The sequence below is a fragment of the Borostomias antarcticus genome (assembly GCF_949987555.1).
Source record: "Borostomias antarcticus genome assembly, chromosome: 11".
Classification (NCBI taxonomy): Eukaryota; Metazoa; Chordata; class Actinopteri; order Stomiiformes; family Stomiidae; genus Borostomias; species Borostomias antarcticus.
Window position 1 is genome coordinate 24,127,921 of NC_140244.1, and position 6,000 is coordinate 24,133,920.

Sequence of the window (6,000 nt, forward strand, 5' to 3'; positions counted from 1 at the left end):
GAAAATCATAGGGTGGACACAGTATTGTAGGTCCAACTACAGTCTGTCTGTCCAAATCCCACCACATATGTTGGAAAGCTGCAGGATAATGAAGGCTCACTGTGACTGTCAGACAGCATTGCACATGGAGAAACCTCTTAGGTCCTAAATACAATGATTCTATTCAGTTTGAGGGGATATTGTTTTGCTTTGTAGAGGTATGTCCAGCGGCCTATTGGATTCCATGTTGATTCAAACACACAGACTGTGGGGCAAAGCAATGAAAATATTATTTGTCCTATAAATGTAGAAAAGAAAGCATTCATCAAAGGGACGAAATAAGAAATACTCTACCAAATCTGTCACCATGGAGCAACAATGTTCCAACACATGTCAGGAGAGAATGTCTTCCAATATCTAGCTAAAAATAGTTTCAAGTGAGACAGTGTAAAATACACAGCAATGGCGTCCACCTCCGTCTATGTATCCATGAATGATTTTCTCAACTGTCAACTTTCTCTCGACAGAGACCCAAAACAGTTTGGCCGTGCCAACGTTAATGTTAGTGGGTTTGGGTGTTACCCGCTGCTGTGCCACGACTGATATGGATGTGACTGGGGTTAAAATTCTCTGTGGGCAGTAACAGTCACAAATAATACACCCACACTTGGGCCAGATTTGACACATACATAACATGGCAAACAAGTTCCAGGAGCTCGCGTAATTGGTGTCTGAGGTTTTTGGCAGGGTCCATCCCAGAACCAACAGCCACAGCTTTCCGAGCAGTGGCCGAGTAGTGTAAATGGCAAAATGGTAATTGGTCAACGCGTCTGCCAGACCTGCTAGTATATCTGCTTGTATATCTCTAAGGTGAGGAAGACAAATCCCCCTTGACAGTCTAGGGTAGGGTTCAGATGTAGCAGAAGTGGTCCGACTTCGCAAGCAAAGCCAAGTGACCTGTCTACATTATTTTGATGTGCTGATTTGTGAGTCATTATTCCAGTAAGGCTCCAGGACGGCCGTGCCCGGCATCAGTGTCTTATCCTGCCAGGGTCTGAAACGAGACGAGCTCTCACGCCATTACAAAGTATTACTCATTCATCCAAAAACAAGCTTCAGCTCTGCCATATTGCTCAGTCTGTAAAAATGAAGTAGACACATACTCACACACACACACACACACACACACAAACACACTCACACACTGTACTCTACTTTTGGTTTGAAAATCTTTCCTCTAGAATTCGAAGGACATGGTTTTTTCCCCCCTCCGATGTTTACAGCAAATTTGTCCAAGTTCAACATGGAGACAATGTGTTCTTTCATAAATACCAGCCTCTGAAATCTTATCAGATAACTACCGGTCTGAGTGAAGTCACCGCTGACCAACACTCTCCAACAGATCTGAGGGCCGAGCGTGAGGATTGTGTGTTCGCACCAATAAACTATGTATCGAATGGAGCAGGGGCCAGTAGGGCGTCAGAGGGACGAGGCGCACAGTTTCCACCAGGCTAATGAAGAAGGTAAGGTGGCGCACAGGTGGCTTAGCGAATGAAAAAGCCCTCCCAACAGTTGTAACTATTACTATTTTGGGATGTACTGTCCGACGTAAGCTTTGAAAACAGCCCGGTGAAATCTATAGGAAACTTCCCAAGAGGCTAGGGAACAGTAAATACGACGATTACTCGACGCAGACGCTGGGCGTTCATCGATGCTCTCTCTAGAAAGAACACAGTTGTAAACGTAGATAACGCGGCAGGAGAAACTACAACAGGAGAAACTACAACATCCACGTTAACAATAAAAACAGGGTTTGGGGTATTCTGAGAGCTGTCAGTCTACTTCCATTATGCTTTTTTATGTATTTAATTCCAGCTGTGCTCCAGATGTGTGCAGCTATGTAGACACAGCAGGGCCCTCCGACATGGATGTCTCGTCCGGCCAAGATGTTTTCCCCCCGGGAGGAAATGACACCTAGATTCCAGACATTCCGGCATGATCTGTGAAAATCCCACAAGGTTGTCACAGCAACACTCCGAGCCCGCGATAATGGCACTGTCCTGACCGAAGGTCACCTCCTGACGCAGGCAGCCTGGGGCATTGCCCTGTCCGCTAGACAGGAAACACAGGGAGAGCACACATCCCACCCACCTCGACGGCCGCGCTGACAGCTTGATGAGCACGGTAGTAACCCCGTCTGGCACCACCGATCAAAATGCTGAGAATATTTCCATCATGGCTGTGAATGACAGTCTATGTAAGCTAGGAGACCACTGTAATATTTGGTCATGCGTGTCTGTAAAGTGTGATGTTTACTTTTGTGTATATTACAAATTGAATTGTATTGACACATCAATCAGTCGTCATACAATAAGGACATTTCCATTTGCGTAGAGGAAAAGTAAATTGTCTTTGATTCCTGAATGGACCTGAACCTTCAGAACCAGGTTAGTTGACACAAACATACAGCAAACATCTCCAAGATCTGTCAGCATCTCCTGACTTATACAAAACCAACCAGAGTAGTTTTCCAGTGGTCTCATTCTCCTCTGTTGTGTCCCTGGAGTTCGTCAGGACAACCAGGGTTCACAAAGGTACAGTAGCTGTTTGCAGAGAGCTGATTGCAGCAAGGCGCAGTAGAAATAGCAGTGTGCATTCATGACACACCTAAACCAACAACAACACATCCATTTCTAGTCGCAGTTAGGCTACTAAAAATACCGGAGAACAAATAAATATGGTACAAGGAGCCAATTCATCTCTGAAACCACTTCCTAACATGTGGTATGTAGTGTCAATATTTTTAGCTGAGATTGTGCACTCACTTCAGTGGAGGAGATATAGTCTACCTGAAGCTATGGCTGAATACTGGACACGTTTCACACATTAGACCAGATTCAACAGGGGCTTTACTTTGTTTTTGTTTTTTTTTAACAATGAAAACCTTCGGTTAAAACTGAATGAATGTGTTGAGAGATATGGACCGCAGTGCTTCACTGTGAAAATGTATGATGACATCTGATGGAAATTACGTTAGGTGACATAACATGGATGGAATGTTGTGAGAATGGTTAAACCAATGAAGTTGTTACAGGTTCACTGAGAACCTTGGCGTGATTGATCATACCTCTTTTGAATGAAGACGAGACAGTCTGGCACGGAATGTTCTTTGGGACTGATTCAGTTGCAATGCAGGCCCATAATCAATCATTAATTCCATCATGTGAAAACAGGGATCAGTCAAAGATGATTACAACACACAGCTAGATCATTTTTTCATCCAGTTCATGCACATGTGGAATGTAAATGTAACAAGTGCAATATCACATGTGGGCTCAATACTGGTCCTTGCACATTTGGTGCACTCTGCAAGCTTCATCCCTGCCCCCCCCCCTATAATCACAAACTACCCACAAAAATGTATTAGCTGATGACATGGAATGACTGTTTTGAATGTTCTTATGCTCATAGGTATGTGTTTAAAAGGCCGTCTGTTCCTTTAAGACTGTGGGGATTGAGTCATGGGCCAACACCCTGATCCAGATGAGATGGTCGCCCGACCCAATCGCAGTAGTTCCCTCCCACCTGTCAGACTATGACCTAACCGGACAAAGGTTCCAGAGGTGATTCCATACCCCTGGGTCACTAGGGGCTGAGGCGCCCTCCAGGGCCATGGCTGAGATCAGTCAAGGCAGTGTACCAGACCGGAGCATGCTGACAGAAGAGAGGCAACGGATGCTGGAGGATGTGAGGGGTGACAATTAGGACCTGCGCCACAAAATGAGTCAGTTGTTGGAACCGGCCACCAGGTTGCAGCAGATCAACCAAGAGAATGCAGCTCTGAAGCATCAGTCTGGCCAGGTACCTGAACTTGTTGCAGCTCTAAGGTTGATGAAGAATGCAAGGCAAAGTGCATCCTGTGGGCTGTAGAGAGCAGCACCTCCTCCCTCCTGACCCTGATGAGTTGCTAGCAGAGGATAATTTCCGCCATACGGTATGTTCAGACTTGATGCAAGAGCGCCATGAAGAGCGCCGTGAAGCGTCAATACTCACGCGAGCAGGAGCCTGGCTGTTCACACCAGAAGACCAGGAGTAACTGGTAACCAAGCAACACTGCTCCTCTGCACTTTAATCACACACGTTCGCTTGTGGCTTGCGAAAAAATAGGCCAGACACCAATTCTGGAGCTACAGGGCGCGAGCCGGCCGTGGAGCTCCTCAACGTGATGTGGCCGGTCACATTGGTTCACATGGGCGCTGGTGTGAACAGTCCCGTTGGTTCACATGGGCGCTGGTGTGAACAGTCCCGTTGGTTCACATGGGCGCTGGTGTGAGCAGTCACGTTGGTTCACATGGGCGCTGGTGTGAACAGTCCCGTTGGTTCACATGGGCGCTGGTGTGAGCAGTCACGTTGGTTCTCATGGGTGCCGAAAGGACATTGCGCTTCGCAGCACTTCGCAGCGCTTTCATGGAGTCTGAACCTGGTCTTAGTCTCACACCAGGTGTAAGAAGACCCCTCTCACACAGAGGTATGAGCAGATGGTTCATACAATCACCTGCCAAGTAGTTTTGAAAGTGCCTACCCTTTTCCAAACAGTTTCCAAAAAAGCCTTGTTGAGTGAAACAAACCATCTGGCATGTCAGGTTAAAAGAACCCATCCGCGGCCATACTATGCACCACGTAAGCCACATGAGCCCCACATCGTTCCTACTAAGCAGACCCGCCATCCACCCAAGAACATACATACAGAGGGCCCAAGCCGTCAATCCCACAGCTGACGTCGCCAGATCCAAGAGAGTTCTCAAGGATGAAGATTGTGCTGGAGAATATCAGTGGCTATTGCTCCTACTGTATATGCCAAGGTAAGCCAGATCCTAATAAAACTTGATTTGTGTGCCTTCTTTCAGTGAAAGAAGGCAGAAAATCGACTTTCAGACTGTTTTTGACTTAAATGTGTCTTGTATTCTGCCATATCGCTTCATTTTCATCTGTTTTTACTGGTTTGGTAGTGCTCCGTCGCCCCCTACAGGCCTTGTGAAAACCATGTTACGGTCCGTTGACAGTGGTCTTACTAGCTCGTCATTCACTTAACATTGTAGGCCAGGTAAAAAGCTTCTGGCTTATGGAAGTCAAGTCCAAATGAAAAATCAACCAATCAAATTAACCCACACATACAAAACAACGAAAAATGTCGTCATCTGTCGAAATGCCAGTTCACGACCGGCCCAGTCTGGGACCGGCCCAATCCTTTGTTTCAGTGTGTATACTTTAATCAACAAACATCTTTTCATGTGGGCTTTTACATGTACCACACGTTCAGTGTTTTATGATGAAACAGATTATGACATTCATAACAGTCCCTTGAGTTTTGTCACCCAGACTCATGTCCACACCTCGATCCCTCCAGCGCCACCAACGTGTCAAAGTTGGAGGTGCGTTTGTGCACGCAAATTTGACCTGTAAGCCCGATTTTCAAAAACGAGGGACCACTGGATTCCTTGGCTCACGCCGAGTTCAACAATTTTCTGCCATATTGCATTTTCCGCCATTTTGGATTTTGGGGCGGCTGTGGCTCAGTGGTAGAGTGGGTCGTCCAATGATCGTAGGGTCGGCGGGCAATGTCCTTGGGCAAGACACTGAACCCCTATGAGCAGGCTAGCACCGTGCATGGCAGCTGTTGGTGTGTGAATGGGTGAATGAGAGACCATTGTAAAGTGCAGTCCATTTACCATTTAATTGTTACATAATTCATGCAAATTGTGCTAAGAAGATAAAGTGGCAAGACTGCACCATGGTAATATATGAATTTCTGGACATCACAAACATCGGCGCAAACCAGTTCACCTTTATAATTTAACTAGAATCAAAATTATAGGCATTTCCAGTTTGTGGCGATTAATTAACTAATTATGCAAATTACTAATTGTTTATGACTAAACAGTGACTTTTACAGCTTGGCATACAGCATAAATGGATTCAGCACATCAAAATCTTATAGAAACAACACATGACATACTTTTC